The sequence below is a fragment of the Monodon monoceros genome, unplaced genomic scaffold (assembly GCF_005190385.1).
Source record: "Monodon monoceros isolate NGI ecotype Baffin Bay Population unplaced genomic scaffold, NGI_Narwhal_1 Super_Scaffold_1, whole genome shotgun sequence".
NCBI lineage: Eukaryota > Metazoa > Chordata > Mammalia > Artiodactyla > Monodontidae > Monodon > Monodon monoceros.
In genome coordinates this window covers 10,526,778-10,547,971 of record NW_021703765.1, presented here as the reverse complement: position 1 = coordinate 10,547,971, position 21,194 = coordinate 10,526,778, and the positions used below count along the sequence as shown (strand labels likewise).

At 40.8% G+C, this 21,194-nt stretch overlaps 1 protein-coding gene across 2 annotated transcripts in view; it reads left to right on the top strand.

Moving 5' to 3' along the window:
* CDH7 (cadherin 7) overlaps window positions 1-21,194 on the top strand; it is a 122,697-nt gene that overhangs the window by 34,187 nt on the left and 67,316 nt on the right. The gene's annotated exons all lie outside the window — the stretch shown is intronic.

Sequence of the window (21,194 nt, the reverse complement as noted above, 5' to 3'; positions counted from 1 at the left end):
TCCAGGTACATAAAGGCAAGGACAGTAGTGTAAAAAGGCAGAGCTATAATTCCCTGCTTGCGGAATTGGCTCTTCTCTTGGGTGAACTCTTTAAGGGAGGATCTTTGTGTTTCATTTTTGCATTCTCAGCACTGAGCAGATGGTCTGATATAAGTATTTTTAAAATATATTCCACAGATGAATATAGCTAAGAAACTACAGTTTCTGAGTAGACTGAGACTAATAGGACACTTGCACTCCGTAGATGTATGGGTGATGTATTTCCTGAATAAGTTGGTGAAACTCAAGGCAAAGGAAGTAACCAGTTAGTGTGAAGAATGGAGAAGCGTAAATCACCTTTACTCTTTAGTGGGATCTATCTTAGTGAAATGAAAGCACTGAAATCTTGCCTTAGAATCTTAAGCAAGAAGAAAGGTAGATATTAGCTCTAAAGATTTTTGTTTTTTCAGTAGTTTTCCTTACTCTGTCCTTCATTTGAACACACACAAAACAAGTTTGTATAAATCAGGAATCGATCCAGATTCATCAAGTGAACAACGTATTAAAGTTAAACTGTCCAGACTGTGGCTGGTTTGGTGCAGAGTTGGGTATAAAATGGGCACCTGAAATAATAGGTGGTTATTTGAATGAACATTTATTAAGTACCACTAATGCACATGACTTCTCAAAAACCTTCAAGCACTGTGGAATTTTCATTACTTAGAGCTATTTCTGCTGGACTGTATACCAACTTCTACATTATTGGCTCAAATCATCAAAGAGGTTTAAATACCAAACAGGCTTTTTAAAAAAAAATTATTTATTTTTGGCTGTGTTGGGTGTTTGTTGCTGCACGTGGGCTTTCTCTAGTTGCGGCGAGCGGGGGCTATTCTTCGTTGGGGTGCGCAGGCTTCTCATTGTGGTGGCTTCTCTTGTTGCGGAGCACGGGCTCTAGGTGCACGGGCTTCAGTAGTTGTGGCTCGTGGGCTCAGTAGTTGTGGCACATGGCTTAGTTGCTCCACGTCATGTGGGATCTTCCCGGACCAGGGCTCGAACCCGTGTCCCCTGCATTGGCAGGTGGATTCTTAACCACTGCGCCACCAGGGAAGCCCTACCAAACAGTTTTAAAACAGGAAAGCACTTGGGGTCATCATCACTGAATTTAAGCTGGCTTTATCAAACTGCTCATCCTGAATAACGCACACACAAAATCTGAAATTAAAAAAAAAGTGGTGGTGGGGTGGGGAAGAGGAGAGGGAAGGAAAGAGAGGGAGGGAGGGAAGGAAGAAGGGAAGCAAGAAGGAAGGAAGAAACGCTATTTGCCACGTTATGTGTAGAGTTCACTTTGGCAGCTGTAAGCCATGCTGGTATGAGCAGGTATATTTAGAGATAATCCGGTTCAGAGCTCATCGGGGCCATCTGCTGCTCTGCTCAACTAGTACAAATGCTCGAGTTTCTAGTGGTTCACAGCTTCCTGGAAGTCACCACTTCACTGACCAGGCAGACCTTTCTCACGATGCCATTTGCTAGACATCTGTGTAATCTAGAGAACAACATAGTGCTATTTTTGTGGGTCCTTAGGGAAGAAGGAGAAGCAGAGTTATACCAGCTTTTCTTAAGATGGAAACCATCCCCGGATGGTTAGTTCATGAGAGTCAAAGTTTTTAATAAGACTCTAGACAGATCCACCCTATCCAAGTTCAGACTTTCCATGTAGCTAAGAAAATGGGCCTGGTTGAAAACCAAATTTGGGGGTTAAGGAGCTCTAAAAAAGGAGAAATTTGTGGTTCTGTAATGGTCCTATAAGAAGTCATGTCATCATGAATATTTTTCAGGACATGCATTCATTTACTCTTTGATTAAGTATTTATTAAGTACATGGGCTGTACACCCGTGGGGCTATGTACTGAGGATATAAATGCAAAAAACGATTCTTGTCCTTTCTGTAGGTCACAACACAGTGAGGAAACTTAAAGATAATCTAATTGTCTGATAGTGGGTTTTATAAATGTGCAGTAGACAAATAAGTGCACTAAAAGAAGCCTGGGGAGATCAGACAAGTCTTTAGAGAGGAGGTAATATTTCAGCTGAGCCTTGAAGGATGAGAAAGCAGTCCCTAAATAAATGGGACAAGAGAAAAAGATTTCTTGTCCCAAAGGAGTAGCCAATACAAAGGCATGGAGATGTGAGAAAATAGTTTGTTAAGGGGTCTGTAAGTGATTCAGATGGCCAAAGAATAGGGCAAAAAGGAGAAGAGGCAGCCATGAATCAAGAGCCATATCATGAAATTTTAATATACTTGCTAAGGAAGTTTTTGTTTGTTTTTGTTTGTCTTTGGTACTTTGGGGGATGGCTTTGAGCCTATTTGAGCTTCAGAAAGGCAAACTCTGCTTGTGTCACAGGGTTTTAAATTGAAGGGGTCAAGACTCGTGGCAGAAGGTCAGTTCAGTGATGGTTAAGTATTTCAGGTAAGAGGTGGTGGGGACTGAAATAAAGTCGTGGGAAGGAGGATAAAAAAGAAAATGAATAACATTTATTTGGAAGGTGAAGTCATTATGTTTCCAATTAAATGTGGGGTTGAGAAGGTTGGGAGGGATGCAGAAAAGGGAAGAGAGGTTTACTTTTTCACTGCTGTCTCCACAGTGTCAGCAAAGGTGCCTTCCACATAGTAAGTGCTGTACCCTGGATGAGAAATCCAGTGTTTCTGGCTCAGGATGGGAAATAACAGATTAAGATGCAATTTGCCAGTGTTGAATTTGAAGTTGCCTGAGGGATATCCACCTGGAGATGTTCGTTAATGAATCATTCAAATCCCTAAACATGGAAGGTGGGTGAGAAAAACAACTTATTGAACCTGGTTGATGGTGAAGCACAAGCACTAGGATTGATGACTCAATGGAGAAGCAGCTGACTTTGGAGCTTAGTCATTAACAGGGCCCTTTGGGAGTGAAGGGCAAAAAAAGGTACAGTACACTCATTTTTAGCTTCTCTCCCACTTCTAACTGCTCTTTTCCTCTTCACCCAGGTAGTCAGAAATAGTTTTTAAAATATTGCTCTAAATGATCTTCTTAGTGCTTTTTGTAGAAAAGCCATTGTTGTGGGCTATTTATGAAAGGTAATTAGCTCAAAATGCACCCGCTAAATTACAAAGCATCATATACTTTAATGCGTCACTGTAGGTATATGTAATAGTACATTATTTAGAGACATGGAACAGAAAAAAAACCAGCTCTTTACAAAAGGGCTTTCAGAAATAAGAAAAAATGTTTGAAGATTTCATTAATTTCTTGCTTTTGAAGCAACAATCCTTATAAATTTGTACAATGCTTTAAGGAGGATCTAATCTGTAGACTAGAAAGGACACTTCTGTCTTTTGGTCCCTATGCTTATCTTCTCCGTTTGAAACATAAAACAGGTATGAGTGTATGTATTTGTATGTATGTGTATGTGTGTTTATATACACATGTGTATACATGCTTGTGTGTATGTTTCAGTGTTAAACTTGTAATCAGCTTGCTCTTGGCATATACGTATATACACACATATAAGTGAAGCAGTTTCATCTGAGACTCTCTATGTGGCGTTCTTAATCAGATAGCACTAACATAATCAACACTGCTCTTTAGTGTTTTGTAGTTTGTAAGCCACTTTTTTTTTTTTTAATACATTATCTCACTTGAGTCTCACAGAACCTCTTTGAGGTTGGGGGAAACATTATCATTAGTTAACGTCTATATATGAAGAAATTAAAGCTGAAAGAACGTTATATACATAGCTAATAAGCGGAGGGACCAAACCTTGGCCCCAAATGTTCCGGTCACAGACACTGTCTATTTAGACTGAGGCCAGACATTCCACTGGAATTCTTAGGGGCCATGTTAAGTGATCAAATATATAATAATAATAATTGAATGCTTACTCTAGGATTCTATCCCAAAACTCTTGTCACTAGTTTTGTAATTTGCTTAGAACATGACAGAACTATTGAGAAAACAGATACAACTTGACGAGTTTGGATTCCTTCTGCCCTCATAGTTGTATATGTTCTCCATTTCTCCTAATCCTTGTCTGTTTCTCTTTGGCCTTTATTTAAATTGATATCTCTGGCTTTTAATTAAATGGCATTTGACTAAATAACCTTTTTCTGCTTAGTATGCTAATTTGTTTATATGGTACTTGGATGCTGAGTTTTGAAAACGACATTAACTGTTTGTTTTGCACTGGTGTATTAGCTATGTTTCTTAAGTTCTCCTGAGGCTGACATTCTGTTGTGTCAAAAAACGGCTCTTAGAAGCTCTAGCTGCATTCCGCAGAGTACCAGAACGTCTGCTGCGGCCAGTCTTTTCTCAAGAGTGGTGGAAAAATATATGGAAGACATCTTAGAGAACTGGAAAAAAAAGCAGAAAAGGAAAAGGCAGGGTGTTCTGGTTTCTGTACCCTGGAGGACTGAACTGATGTGCCCTCTGGGGCTCACGAGGCAGTCAATGTCTGTAGAGTACAAGTGTAAGGAGTCAAATACCTCAACCTGGGAAAAGCTCTGGTGTTATCCCCTCAGCGAAGGTCATAGGTAGAAACAGTAGGCGGTATTTCACCCTAGGGCTGTGTGTCATTTATGTTTTAGTTTTCTTGCCTTATATTAAAAAACAAACAAACAAATACAATGCAGATGGGAGAATATGTGTTTCTTCTTCCTAAGGTGATAAGTATAGGAATAATACTGTATTCTAGAATAATACATTTTTCAGCTTTTTATCCCCTTACGTGGCAGCAGAGTTGCATTGTAATCTTGTAGCTATGAGCCCTCTAGAGCTGCAGTTGGGAGCATTTTTCACTATTTTCATTGTTAACCAGTTTCCAGAGGCCCTCTCATCCATGCAGGCTGATTCTGTTTGGCCTGTACCAAAACTCAGCTCTTTACTGATTTCCATAAAAAATTACACCTAGCATTTTGCAACATTAAAAAATATATATCGTTATTACATTTATGTGAAGCCATGGGGAGTGCCATTCAGCACTGCACTTAACCAGTCCTCCTCCGAAGCTCTGTCCTTGGCTATCCCACCTCTGAGACCCTGCTTAAAGGGTTTAGTAGTTTTTCCTTTCCCCTTCTTCCATGAATCATCCAGCTTCTGATTCCTCTTTCTCTTTTATTTGTGCTGAGGGATTTAACAATTATCCTTCTTAACTTGAGTGTTTGTAAGGAAGGGGTGGACGTCTCATTTTCCATCCCACAAAGTTTGAGACTTTTTTTCCCTTATCAATATGCATACGTATGAGAAATTACAGCGAATACACTTATTTCCATTTCATTACAAAACAAACAGTTTTCACTACGTTAAAAACTTGTATAACAGTCTTGGTACAGTCCGGTCTATAGATTGGCACTCCAAGAATTAGATGAGGTTTTTCGTTAGTGGTGGTAACTATAAATTGCTCACAACAACTCATCACACTGTACTTGTCACCAGAGGAGACTGTCACTCAGTGTGATTGCAATGCAGACTTGATTTTGGAAAAAAAAAAGATCATCTTAAAAGATGTTCTGGAGAAAATGCATGCCGTGGCAGTACTAAACAAAATCCTGTCATTTATTGAAGCTGGTGTCATCACGTTTTCTTGAGTAACATATGATGTTCAATGTTTTATGTGCTCTTTTCACTTTTACTTGACTTTCCTTGATTTTCATGTTAGATAAATGCAAAATGGGAATAATTTTGGTATGAAATCTGATGGATTTGTTGTAGAAAGCCTTAGGCAATGTGTCTTGCTTTGCAAAGCCTGTCGCATTCCAGGGCAGAAGGGGGAGTGTAGGAAGACTATGGGAGAATGACAAGTAGGAAATAGGAGATAAGAACCAAAGAACAGCACATTCTAGCAATTATAAGATGCATTCCCCCCCTGCCACATTTTACCTTCAGAAATTGGGATGCCTCGTACAAATAGTGACATCTTAAAATGATAACATACAGGTTTCTTTTTCGTTTATGGTAGAATATATGATTATGGTGCACTTTGCAGTCATTGAGCTCATACCATTGAAGACCTTGAATGCTAAGCTGATCTTTACTGTGGAAAGCTGTAGGGAGCCATCCATGATCTTGAGCTGGAGAGTGATGCAACTGTTGTATTTCAGTGAGATGCTTGTGACAGTCCCCTAACACTGTGTTAGAGGAAGGGAGACGAGTCGAGAGTCTGTGAGTGTTTTGGGACAGTATGATTTGTTTTGCTGTTAAATCATGTGAGAAATAATGAAACCCCGATTCAGGGCAGAGATGGGTGGAGGTGGAGACAAAATGACAGGAGGTGGGCTACTGAGGCAGAGCATTGGGAATTGACAGCTGTGTAGGGGCAAGGCTCAAAGGACCAGGAGGCATGGGGGCGGGGAGGGACTCAGAAGTTCAGTAGCTCTAAGCTGACATTTTGCCTTACTAATGGCTGGGTTTTTCATATCGGGGAATGCAAGAATCTAAGACCTTTCTGGTCATTCATCTCTTATGGTGGGAGACAGGCTGGGGCAGCATGGTACAGATGAGATTGGGTAGCATACACTCTGTTGTTGGCAAGATGTAGATTCAAGTCTGACCTTTTTATGTAAGTTTAGACAGAGCACTTAATCCTGTTAAATAACACTTTCCTCATGTATAAAATTAGGCCAATAATGCCCGCTACAGAAGTTTGTTAGGAGAGTTAAAGGCCCTTTGACCACAGCGTCTGGCACATAATTACACTTAATAAATATTAGCTCTCGCTATTAACTATTTGAATAAGACAGCTATAAAACAATATGTGAAGCGGCGTGGCTAAAAGTCGGGATTGCAAATATAAAGCGAAGAAGTGCAAGGGTACAGAAAGGAATAGAGGAGCTGCATTCTTTAACAAGAGTGATAGGATTTTGAGTTAGACTGGATCTGATCGCCAGCAGGAAAATTTTCTGTCATCACTTCATCATGGTTAAAGCGGTCCCTGTTCACATAGTATTGCAATCCAGAATCAGCTAGTGGCGGTGACTACTAATTGTTTTATATTTGACACGTAACCATACATGTTTATTCCGGTATGGACTTTTTTTTTTTTTTAAACCACAGATAATGTAAAAGAAGGGAGATTCAGCTGGAACTTTTAAACTTATTTTTATTTTTTGGGGGGTCTGCAGCAAAGGAAGTTTTAGTTAATAGAAGCAAAATAGAAAATACCCGCCCAAAATGATGCCCTCCAGGAATGTTTCCTTGTATTAATATCCCTCAGTAGCAGGCTTCTACCAGGAAATCATTATCGTCTCAGCACTGCTGCAAGGAGTTTTGGGTGGTTCAGATTGAAATAGAATAGTACATCTAAACCGTGTATCTGTAATGTGATGGGTTGAAGAGCAGAGAAAATGTATAATGTTGTAAATCTCAAAGAGAGAGCAATGGGTTTTCTTAGTGTGTATATTTGTAAGCGACGCTAATTGAATTTGTGCCTAAGATATCAGACGTTATAAGTATCATTAATAACATTTTCTTTAAAATAAATACCCTTATCCTGCCAGATGTGTTTAGGTAGCAGACTATTTTGCAGTACCCTTTAAAGTTACTTTATATATGCTCTTGACATAGATTTTTAAATCAAAAACTAGTTACTTCTGTTGAATTATTTTAAGCAAATTGTGAGCTGGTGTCAGGAGGAAGAAATTTTCGTCTATCCTTCTAGGTTCTTCCGGCTGGTCTAAGAATTAAATTGATATGAGACAGATGAACAGGAGAAAAATCAAACAAAAGTTTAATGACATATATACATGGGAGAGACCCGGGAGAACCGAGACACGTGCCAAAATGGCTGAAACCCTCACCTTAACTACCATCTTCAGTTAAAGACAACAGAGGATGTTGGGGGTAGTGGTTTGGGACCTCAGTGGGGGAGGAAGGCTTTTCCATAAAAGCACACATTTGGTAAACAAGTGTTTGCTGGGTCAGGCAGAGACAATGGGGCACAGAGTGGCCTCTGGTCTCCAGGCCCTGCCTAGTTTCGTCACCCCACACCCAGCTGATAACCTTTGCTGATGTCTTTGGTTATAGCTCTATTCGGGGAACAGGCCTTCCATCAAAATTCTTTTAGGCAGTCAGGGAGCAGGTCAGAGTTATTTCCTGAAATTTTTGGGTCTTGTTTTCAGCTCAAAATAATCCACATGCCAAAGAGACATTTTTTTTGGGGGGGGGCAAGTTTTACTCCCCTACGTTCCTATAGCTTTACTAACTTTATTACATTTCTTTATAGAAACTTTTATCTTTAGGGCACACTGAAATCCAGACTGTCAGCAGCAGGAAGGCAGGGTGTTGACACCTCTGTGGTTGCCTTGGGTGCTGAGAAGGCTCAGCAGGGACTTGGCTTTTCTGATTTATTTTTAAATGATACTGTTCTTGAGAGAAGAGAAAATGTGTCTTAGTTCTTCTTAGGTCACCTGAGCCAAAATATAGCCTTCTTATTTCTTATACCTGCTATATGTTAGATGAGACAATTACGTATCCCATGGAAGGTCCTGACATGGGAAACAGGTTTATTTTCCATTTAGGAAGCTTTCGTGTTTATTGCAGTTATGCCAGAGATTTTTTTAAGGCAAATTACTGCCTAAGCTCTGCAGACATGCTTATTTTCACTTCTTTTTCAAGTTAATAAACCTATTTTCCTCTGCTTTTCAAAATGATATTATCAGTAAAATGGAAGACTATTTCCCTCTCAGCTCCTTCTGTAGTCCTTTCTTTAGGTCTGTAGTCCTTGCATTGGGTATATAATAGTGTGGCCTGGAGAGCTTTTAAACATAATAATAATAATAATAAAGCCCGTGCCCATGGACACATATTCTAACTGAACTATTCTGTAGTAGGTCTGGGCGTCGCCCCACTTGGGTGAACAGAAGACACTTGCGTGGAGAACTTGAGGGGGTTGTATAAGGAGAAATGCGTTGAGATTTGGCTCCGGGGCTCAGTGAGTTAAGGCCATTTTGCTTCTTCCTCTTTCCAAATGAAAAACCCCACAGAGGATCCTCCCTACCCCTGTGACTGGTTCATTCACAGTGTGAAGTTTGTAAAAATCAAAGCATTTGGGAGCGTGGGAAAAATAAGAGTGTATCAGGTGTGGACTGAAAGAAACAAGCGGCATTCTGCCTGGGGCGACGTCTTTTATGAATTTTGCCGCCCTGAAGCTTCTTCCTCGGTGGTTTCTGCTTCTGGTCTATACGTATACATCTCTCACCAAATTGTGCAAATGTGCCTCTCACCTTCCTATGCCCCTGCAGGGGGAGGCGTGGTGTGCATGAGGACAGATGTCCTCGGAGAGCCAAGCTCTGCCACTCTTTAGTCATTGAGTTAGTTACCTGCATCCAGGGAACAGACTCCTGTAGGGGATTTATTAGCGTGGTTCTCAGAATCAAGACTTGTGAGGGAGGGAGGGAAGTAGGGCTGGGTGGAGGGAGGAGTTGAACTGCCGTGCGGTTGCAACCTGGAAGGGGGCCAGCCTTTGAAGATCTGTGGAGCTGGGAAGGCTCTTCAAAGTTGTCCTGGATCAGGGGAGCGGGAGAAGTTTTAAGTCAGCCACTCATTGGCTGTGGGATGCCCCCGAGAAAGAAATAGTACCTTTGACAAAGTGGCTGTCTTTGTTGCTTTTGCAATTTGCCAACTTTGTAAACGTCCCCGAAGTGAGTGACAGTGTTTAGGAAGAACTTAGCTGAGAAGCATCAGCACCTGGCACTCCCGGTGTTTCGTGGGGTCAGGTAGGAAGTTGACCCGGGTGGCTGCCATGACTTCCCCTAGAGGCCCCCCTTGCCCCACTCACATCCATTTGCTTCAGGTAATCAGTTCAGGGGGCAGCTCCAACACAACATGTTTGACCTCTTTTCTTGGTGGGATTTACAAGAATGTCAGTAGGATGAACTACAGCCCCTGGTGTTGTAGCCCATCTCCAGGTTACAGCCAGCAGTCATCATTTTCCTCTCACCGCCCAGCCTGCCTCGGGCTGAGGTTCTTTTGCACTTGTCCTTTTAACATCAGAATGGGGCAAGAGGGTATCAGGAGACAGCCAAGTGCCCAGATGCTAAGCCTGTTCTTCCCACCTCCACGGTGTAATGGAAGCCCACACGCTCCTGGCTCCTGGTGATTAAGGTCAATTACACCTATCAGGATGGCAATGCTTCTCCTTGTGCATTGGTCCCTGGGTGCGGGGAGTCCAGAGACAAGGCAGAGGATACCATGAACTTGGAGGAATCACCTCACTCTTGGAGTGGAAGCACATGTCTCCAAGCAGGTCAGTAGGAGTGAAGATAACGTGGACATTCCCACTGTAACTCTAGTCCCTGGTCCTGTGTATTCTACCTGCCCCAGGAAGCTGTATGATATTAGAGGAGGCATCTGTCTCCAAATAGTGGGTGTTTTCCTACAGCAAGTGGTAAAGGGCTGAGAGCAGACTGACTCTAGCACTTCCAGCAGTTGAAGTGAGTGTTGCAGCCCTTGGGGTGAAGGGGGGTGGGTTGGGTGACCCACTGTGGATCCCCTAGAGGGGAGTCTCTGGTGTGATAATAACCTCTGAGGTTTGAGATCATAAATATTTCCTTTCCACTCCCGCTTTCTTTGTTTGCTTTACATTTCCAATCTTTTTGTAAGAAGCGTGTGATAGATGAAGATGTTAATTTTTTGAGCAGACACGCATCGTTTCTGTGGGAAATACAGTGAAGCAGCGCAGCGTCACAGGTTCTGTTGCTTATAGTTCCTGCATCGCCTTAATGTTCTCTCTGCCTCTGACCAGTACTAACTTCATGTAAAATATAAGCAGAGCATTTTGTTTTTCTTCGTTTATCTTTCTGGTCCCGGAGGGATGCCTAGAACCTAAGAGCATCCCTGCATCTTGATAATATGAACTGGTTGTGCACAGAAAATGCAGTTTACATTCATAATACCTTGTAATTTTGCATCACCAAAACATACTTCTACCTAATAGCCCACAAATTTGCTTCTCACTCTTCTTAGGTTTCTTGAAACATGAATTTTGTGAAAAATAAAATTGTTTGCCCCCACCCCATGGAAAATTGATATAATTTAAAAATGGTTTAAAAGTTAAATATAGCGGTTGTTTAAAGTACCACATCCTATTTGGTGGATACGTAAATTATACACTGTGTACTTTTCTCCCTGTATCATTGGTAGTTAGAGGAGGGACAGTTCCCTTTTAAGTGAAATATATAAATAAATCAAAACACAGAGAAAATGTTATTCAATAATCTTATATAGAAGAAGTTATAAATACAAATGAATTAAAAGTGATTATTATATTTTCAACCGTGATATTATTGACATAAGCAGGTTTTTGTGTGAGGGGTATTATCTGTTCGACCAAAAATTTTCGATCTGGGATGCTGGTTGAAAATTTTGATTCCTGTTTCCAACTCAAAGAGATTCTGATTCAGTAGACTTAAGATAGAGCCCCAAAATTGGCATTTTTAACCAATGTCCTAGGTAATTCTGATGCAAGAGCCCTACATACTACAAAAAATAAGTACATTAGCCAAACAGCAGGTTAACATCAGTGAACCATTCTGCAGTCTTTTAAATGTTTTTAATTAAGCAGATTACAGAAGGTAGATTGTAAAATATATCTGTGCTATGACGCCCCTTTTAACGTATCACATGCAAAAGTTATTCCATATTATAAACTAGTGGATCCTGTGTGTTTCTCACTCTGACTATCCATAGAAAGGAATGTATTCCGTCATTCAGTAAAGTTTCTTCCTGGACATCAAGTTCTGCCCTTCATAACTAGACTAATCCTACTAATTACTAGTCTCCTTGTCTCAACTTAAATATGCTTTATTTAAAAAGCACTTCTCTGAACCCCTGAGGTTGGCTTGGTTTCCCTGTTATATGATTTCGTAGCCTTCTGTGGGTGCTTTTTTGTGGTCATCAGAATTGCAGTTGTTTGTTGAACCTGGTGCTCTGACAGTTTGTGCCTCCGTAGATGGTCTCATGACCATGGGGACTATTTAGTTCAATGCCTTAGGCTTGCCTCTGCCACCCTGTCCCTTTCTGTCTTCATCCATACACACCTGTACACCTGACCTGTAGGATACACTCCGTACTTATTTGGAATAGATGATTAACAGATGTTGGGTGTCTAGATGAAGACAGAAACAGGCCTGATTCAAACTTTATTTTACCAGGACAATCTAGTTTGGGCGCCAAGAGTAATGTCAGTTGTATCCCTGTAGTCCAGGTCATAGCTGAAGTGGTGCTTTCAACCTGGTACTTTTAATACCTGCCAAAGGGATACTTTTAACTTGTAACTTTAAAAAAGATGTCAGAAGGGATTAACTAGACAAACACTAAATACCCAGTGAAGAATCTTTGAAACCAAGTTTACCAAATAGATATCACAGCTTACAAATACATGTACATAGTTACTGTGAATTTAGAGTTAACGGTCAGCCCTCAAGACCTGACCTGTAAGTGTAAGTGTTGAATGGCCTCGGCACTGTCTGTTCTCCTCTTGGATGAGCTGCTGTTCTCTGTTCCCCATCCTAGTCTGTGTCACCTGTGACGTTCTGTGTTTCTCCATATCTTTGTCCACACTGGTCCATCAGGCCACATTGGATGTATATTATCCTTGTATCAGAATTGATAAGTTAGGGTAGAATATTCTCTTCTTTTTTTATTTTTATTGGAGTAGAGTTGCTTTACAGTGTTGTGTTAGTTTCTGCTGTAACAGCAAAGTGAATCAGTTATACATACGTATATATATATATATATATATATATATATGTATCTCCAGTCTTTTTTAGATTCCCATCCCATTTAGACCGCCACAGAGTACTGAATAGATCCCTGTGCTGTACAGTAGGTTCTCATTATTTATCCATTCAATATATAGTAGTGTATATATGTCAATCCCAATCTCCCAATTCATCCCACCCTCCCTTCCCCCCTTGGTAACCATAAGTTTGTTTTCTACATCTGTGACTCTATTGCTGCTTTGCAAATAAGTTCATCTGTACCGTTTTTCTAGATTCCACATATCAGTGATATTATACAATATTTGTCTTCCTCTTTCTGACTTACTTCACTCTGTATGACGATCTCTAAGTCCATCCATGTCACTGCAGATGGCATTATTTTGTTCCTTTTCATGGCTGAGTAATACTCCATTGTATGTAGGTACCACATCTTCTTTATCCATTCCTCTGTCTATGGACATTTAGGTTGCATCCATGTCCTGGATATTGTAAATAATGCTGCAATGAACATCAGCGTTCATGCAACCTTTCAAATTTTGGTTTTCTCCAGATACAGTATATACCCAGTAGTGGGATTGCTGGGTCGTATGGTAGTTCTATTTTTAGTTTTTTAAGGAACCTCCATACTGTTCTCCACAGTGGCTGTATCAATTTACATTCCCACCAACAGTGCAAGAGGGTTCCCTTTTCTCCACACCCTCTTCAGCATTTATTGTTTGTAGATTTTTTGGATGATGACCATTGTGACTGGTGTGAGGTGATACCTCATTGTAGTTTTGATTTGCATTTCTCTAATAATTAGTGATGTTGAACATCTTTTCATGTGTTTGTTGGCCATCAGTATGCCATCTTTAGAGAAATGTCTATTTAGATCTTCCATGCATTTTTTGATTGGGTTGTTTGGTTTTTTTTGATGTTGAGCTGTGTGAGCGATTTATATGTTTTGGAGATTAATCCGTTGTCAGTTGCTTTGTTTGCAAATAGAATATTCTCTTCTTAAATCAGATGAGTGTTGAAGTTTTCTCCCTCAGAAGTAGACTTCAAAATTATATTTCCATTGTTTTAACTGTTACTGTTTCTATTTTTGAACACACAAGGCCATGCAGTGCAGAAGACTTCAGGAAATACTTTGCAACTACATGATGCTATCGTCCTCTGCGACATATATGTGAATGCCTTCTCCAGAATGCCATGTGCAAAACATCTGTGCCCATCTTAAGGATGGCCTCTTCAGAATGCCCTGTACCTCCATGGAGGCCAGTGTCTTCTAGTCTTCCCTGATATTAGGACAGGAAAAGAGTTTTAGACTGGTGACTGCCTACAGACATTCAAAAGAGCTTTCACGTAGGGTTTTCTCCACTGACCCAGTTCTTCTCAACTGATCTGTGGTGAAGGACCAAGTTTTATATTGTTGCTGTTTGTGTGCAAGCTTCTTGGTTTTTAAGAACTCAGGACATACTTCGTTTTGACCTCCTAATAATTTTGCTGCTGCATTAAAAATGCATTGCTTATATTAGAAAATTAAATCCCCCTTTTTTCATTATTATTATTGGGCTCAAGAGACATTAAATTACTCTGTAAAATGACTATGAAAGTTGCTAAGCCCTTCTTCTCAGTTTCCATACTCACCTTGACTTAGACTGATAGCACCCAGTCCCGGGACTGCTCTTTCCATAGCAGTGCTCTGGCCTCCTGTGACATATATTTGCAGAAAAAGCAAATTTTTCTTCCTCCTGCGAAGAAAGCTGAAGCTTTCCAGGGGTTTGCTTTCTAACTGCTTCTGGTTTATGACTTGGCGTTTGGAAGGAAGTGAACGAGGCAGTAGCTGGGAGCCGTGAATCGGAGACACGATGTTCTCACGATTAAATTAGCCCACGAGGAGTTTTGATCAGTAAGAATTTGACTCCGCGCAGATTTTTTAAGTTGGCTGAAAGTTTTGGATGTGGCCTGGAGGCAGCAACCCGAGAGAGGACAAGAGGGGAGGACAAGTGCTGTGGAGCCTTCTTTAGGGAGTTGCACGTAGGTGTGTGGAATGGAAAATGCTTCTCTGAGCTCTTATCAGTCAGTCCCTGGTGAAAAAGACATGGCTCTTCACGTGAAGCTCCGAGTAACCATGCCTTAGACAGAAATGTCGAACTTTTTCAAACAAAAGCAAGATTTCCCCCACTGAGGAAGGGCAGGTACTTTCATTGTACAGCTCTTTGTGGACTTACATATGGATAGAAAGTGACATTTTACAAAATACTTCCAAATGCATTACTTCATTTTATCCTCACTTCAGGGTTCAAGGCTAGGTGGGCATTTAGGATGCTGATCTATAACCAGGGATAAACTGGGATTTAAGTGCGATCAAGGCAGCAGGATAAGCGGAGTGGAGATTCAGTAGCCATACTTCTGGTTGCTTTGCATGGACCTAGCATCTGTACCACTGCTACTCAGTATGTACTGAGACCCCAGAATGAGTGTTTATTGCCATTGAGTTAGCGTGAACTTTTCCTGAGGATGAAAATAATCATAGAAGTCCCTCCTTTTTAAAATTTACTATTGGTTAAAAAAAGAAAGAAATGAGATTTTCTTGGCAGTTTTAACCTTACCTAAGCACTTCCTGAATTGTTTCCCTTTCCTTTATTATTCTGTGTGTATGTGTAATAATTAATACCTACACTTCTTAAACCACACATCTTCCTCAAAGATGCTTCACAAGTAAATTGTGTTCCATTACCCTGGACCACAATGATAATTATAAATTAGGAATACTTCAACCAGAAAAAAAAAGTTACTCATACACTTGTCTTCATCTGTAATATTTCTTCAACAGCTTGATAATTACATGGTATCCAGTGGCATGTGGAAAATATCTATTAAAAAGCATAATGAAAAAAGAAAACTTGCATGTAATGTGTATATTCAAGCAGTTTTATTTCTGCTAATTATTGTTTAAATCTGCCCTCTATACTTATAAATTTAACCTTGTACAAGTTTAGCAAAAGTAAAATGCATGAGTTCTAACAATCTGTAATATATTTTTAAACTTAAAAAAAATCAAGAATCTATAATAAGTAAATCAGTGGTAGAAAATTTACCTTAGAAATCTTTTGCCTAGTATTCAGTATAAATCATTCTCAGATGGATTAACACGGTGTTCAAAGGAACATATGTGTATTTTTTGTTCAGCCCTCGTTACTCCGTTTCTGTACACAAATGTAGTAGTATAATAATGCATTTTGCATTTTTCTTATTCAAATGTTCGTTATAGAAAAACTGAATATAACACTAATTATTTCCATCGTATATATTCAGTGAGGACCACAGGGGCTTTTGTGTAGTTTTATATTTTTAGTGTCAAGACTTTCATGATAAACGTTATCTCTGTCCCAATAGTTTCATCTTATGTCTGTATTCTTTTTTATATAACTATTTAAAAAAAATTTTAACATCTTCATTGGAGTATAATTGCTTTACAAAGTACAGTCCTGACATTATAGTAATTTATCTTTACGAATCACACCCTACTGCAATATCTCAAGTAGTTGTCACAATTGTTCAGTGAAGTCCAAGTACAGGCATTTCTATCTCCATTTTATAGAGGAGGGGGGGCTTCCCTGGTGGCGCAGTGGTTGAGAGTCCGCCTGCCGATGCAGGGGATACGGGTTCGTGCCCCGGTCCGGGAAGATCCCACATGCCACGGAGGGGCTGGGCCCGTGAGCCATGGCCGCTGAGCCTGCGCGTCCGGAGCCTGTGCTCCGCAATGGGAGAGGCCACAAAAGTGAGAGGCCCGCGTACCACAAAAAATAAAATAAAATAAATAAATATAGAGGAGGGGAACTAGGAGAGTAAAGACAAGATCAGCAGTAAGATCAGATAACAAGCAGAGTTGAAGACGTTCATAGAGGGAAGAAAAGTTGGTCAATATATTGAATTGATTTTTTTTTTTTTAACCTCAGTCTTTGATAAATTGAGGAATATTCTCCATTTTCAGACTTTTTAAGCAGATGGATCGCAAGTGCTAGATCTGGTAGTTCATATCAGGCCCTAGTTGATTAAATAAATATAAGAAAATTGTCGGAACTGCAGTGCATTGATCTGTTTTTAGTTTTGCTCTTTACAATCTTAAATGTAAAAAATAAATGGTGGATTAAAAAATTAATCAAGGACATGAGATTCTGCCATCTGAGGACATCCAAGGGTCTATCAAACCCTCCTTAATCACCTGTGTGTGTGTGTGAAGTACTGTATAAGACCTAGGAAAACAGGTATAAGAAAGCGTGTCTGTCTCTCCAGGGCTCTGTCTCTTGGGGAACACAAAGGTACCAATGCGCAAGTTACCCTGGGCATAGAAAACAAGGTATCTGAACTCCATCTTGGCGGTTCAGAGGATTGGGGAGGACAAACCAGAGATACAGGATGTTTTTTTGTTTAGTTTGTTTTCTTTTTACTTAGTGCTATTAAAACTTACAAGGATAGAAATTGAAATAAAACAAGCACTCCTGTTTTACAATGTGGATTAAAAATTTACTAAATTCACTGCAACAAATTTTTTATTCAGAATGTGGAATATGGTGATAAAAAGAACCCAGCTCTTAAGGAGTTTATACATTACAGATGGGATTGGGATTGGGTAGGAAAACAACTAAACCAGATTTTCATTATAAAGCAGAATTAAAAGCATTTTGTCATAGAAATTCAAACAACATGCCATGTGGGAAAACTAGGATCGTTAAGGCTTCAGTAAGAGGGAAGTTGGATTAAGTAGAGTTGGTTGTCAGTTGGTGGGTAAGATGATGGAGGACGTGTCTGGAAAAGATGGAGATGCTTGCTCTGCTCAGGCAGTGGTAACTAGACCCACGTGCCTGGGACACAGAGGGCCCTCTGGGATGTGGTAGGAAAGAGAGACTGGGGAGATGGCACACGGCCACATGGAGCTGAGTGCTTAGGATTTGGAGTTAAACCCAGAGCCCATGGGGAGCAATTATTTGATGAGGGGTGTGACACAATTCAGTGCATGTTTTAGGGAGATCATTTCTGACATGCACTGTAGCAGCCTCGATGATGTGAGTTATTAAAAGTGGAAAATAACTGGGGAGTTTTGTGATAGCCCAAGTGAAAGATTTGAAGATTCCAAGTTAGGATGATTGTTCAGAGGGACTGGAGAATGGGTTGATATGTTAGAGGTAATGAGTGCATATTCCTTCGAGCGGGGGATGATGGAGCCATAACAGATGACTAAACAGAATACACTTAGGTGTATGTGAAGTATGCTTTGCATCCTGGCCTGTGTAGGTTATAACTCAGTCCAACAGTTTCATGTTTCTTACATTGTTACCGTACACAGTGCTGGCATAGTGACATTGGATTCGCATAATACTTAGATCTCCTCCCTGCTTATTCTTTTGCCTTATCACGAGCTGGACTCTGCTAAGAGGGCTGTGCTCCTTACTGTTTGTGCTCATTTGCCAACAACAGAAAACAATTTATATGTTTAATGTAAATATTTACTTTGGAGTCACAACAAATATTTCGGAAAGGATTTAGGGACACAGTACAAGTGAGTTTTGTCTGGTGATTAATCAAGATTTTGTTGTTGAATTACAAGATCATGTTTACAAGGATATTGGCAAGTGGAATAGACATAACAACATGAATTCTACTCTGCCCCAAATAGAGTGCAAATCGTTGTTTTTTATTGTGTTTTTCATTTATTATTGCTTATTTGCTCACCATATTGTGGGACCGCAGAATTTTTTTTTCCTGGCCAGAGGTTTTCACTGTGGAGAGTCCTACTCTATTCCATAATCATCATTGATAAAGACTGTGCATGAGTGTGTGTGTGCGCGCGTTTGGCGGGGGGGGGGGGGGGGGGGGAAGGGTGGGGCTACATAGACACGTGTCTTAACTTAAGAATGCCATTCAGTCCTTCTACACTTGCAGCATTTTTCTTTTCTGAGCATGCTTTTTCAGCACAGAAGGATAACAGCTTTTCCTAACAGCATGGGCTTTCACCCCACGTATTAAGGCTAGTATCGTGGGTGTGGCCTCACAGATTCCGTGTCTGCATCATCTGATACTTATGAATGTGTCCATCTTGACATTCCAGAGTCGGTCCTCCACTTTTCAACCGCGGATGCCTCCGCTAACCTTGCAAGGACACCGAGTCGAGACTCATAGCAGCTTCATGCTCGTGAATTTTAGCAGTGGTTACAAGCCTAGTGATGGTCCCAGCTGAGAGAAAAGTGTCAGTGATGGGGAGGGTGGTAGATTTCAGGGCTCCTGCAATAGATGCGTGGGTGTGTCTGTGTAGGTTGGGGGCGGGCAGTGATGGTGGTGGCAGTTAGAGGTAGAAGAGAAGAATTCTGATCCTTGAAGAAGTGGAAAAGCAAGCAGTATGAACCTTTTTTTTTTTTTTTTTATTCGGTACGCGGGCCTCTCACTCTTGTGGCCTCTCCCGTTGCGGAGCGCAGGCTCAGCGGCCATGGCTCACCGGCCCAGCCGCTCCGCGGCATGTGGGATCTTCCCGGACCGGGGCACGAACCCGCGTCCCCTGCATCGGCAGGCGGACTCTCAACCACTGCGCCACCAGGGAAGCCCAGTATGAACCTTTTTTACCTTTAAGTTCTTACGCTGTCAGTAATGGAGAACAACTAGCGATACCGCATAACGTCAGATACGGCATCAGAGCTCAGGCTGGAGATCAGTGAGGATTTCATGTACATTCTGTATTGAAAGGAATGCATCCTCTCTCCCTTACCTGAATACCCCAGGAACACATGGTATCCCCACGCTGTGAAGCCAGCAGTCAGTTGATAGGAATTAGTTTAATGAATCATAAGGGCTGGTCCTATAAATGGGAGCCCCTAGTGATATTTAGAGAGATAGCAAACCTTTGATTAAAGACGCAGCCTGTGTATAACTTCTGTATGTTTGTGGTCATCAAGGGCGAGGAGGGGTTGGGAGAATGACTGTGAGAAGTGTGTGTAAGGGGGGACTACTTGAGGTACTAGCTGCTGAAAAGCAACTTACTTTCGCCTATCTGCATTTGTCTCTGGACTCAGGTTTTTGCTCTGTGTTGTTGAGTGTGGTTTATTGCTTTTCTGTAACGTCAGGAAAGGTCCCTTCTGGTACATCATAAAACGTGTTGATGGAAACCCCTGGAAACACTGAGCGTCTTTGAGATTTGCGGAGTGATCAGGTGGGAGTGGTTGTCTGTACCCTTCTGCCCTGAGTTCTCCTTTGTGGCAACTTTAATGTCCTCACCTCACAGGTCACAGCTTCTCCCCCAGAGGCAGGATCCCCATTGTAGGGAGTGGAGGATGGGCTTTCCACCAGCCTAATGGTTTTCATTCTTCTAGCTCTGCCATGGAGAGCTGGCAGCATGACCAGCAAAGTACTTTGTCTGCCTCAGTTTCCTCATCTGTTAAAGGGATAATAAAGTCAGTCAGTGTGAGCGTGGAATGAGTTACTATGTAGAGAACATTAGCAGTAATTCCTGGCACACAGGAGTGCTCAGTAATTCAAACTATAGTAATTCTTAGCTTGCTTCGTCTTAAATTAGAGGGAGCTATGTATGTAATAGTCACCCTGAGAATGACTTAAGGAAATTAAATAATTCATTACATTTCAAGAATACGACTTCTCCGTATGCTGGATAATCATGCTGCAGTGTTCCACACTGAACAAAGCTAAAGTAAAACTTGTGCCAGAAATTAATTTTTTGGTATCATTTCGTCCTAACTGAAAACTACAGAAACTAAAGGATAAATCAGGTATTTAAGTATTCTGAAGCCGAGTATAAACATAGCTGTTACAGCGCGATGGAAGAATCACTTACAGGAGTTCGTGGTACAGAAGCAGTATCCTCAACAGCTAAGGATGGAAATGGACTGGGCGTCCACTTGCCTAAGTTTCCCATATCTTATATTTTTTGAACCTTGTCTTTCAAAGAATGCAAACGTAGTTCTGCAGGGCAGTGAACAGCCTTGTTATTTGGTAAATCGGGTATTTGCGTTTGTATTAATTGCAGTCCAGAATCACGGCGGTTATAGAGGATGAAAGATGGTTGAAATTACAGATTGAGCACTGTATTTCTCAGGTTATGAAGTTCAGGGAAATATGTAATTATTTCTGAGTTTCCTCAGGTTCCTCTGTTCAACGTAATGTTCTGACATACAGAAGGGACAGTTCCAGATATGAAATGCAAATCAGTAGGGGCTGCCCCTGAGCCGTAGCCGGGGTTAATCATGCAAATCTAATGCTGTTCTTGGTATTTCAAGAAAGGTTTTCGTTGAAGTCTTAGGCACATATTGATTTAAAATTCCTACTTCAGAAAGCAGTGTAATTTTTCTTTTACAGCTTCAAATTTTAAAATATAGAACAGGATTTGGAGATCAATTTAGTGACTGGACATCCATCCATCCTTAATAATCCTGAAAAGTTGTGGGAGTTGGGAGGGAAGGGCACCCTTAAAGGA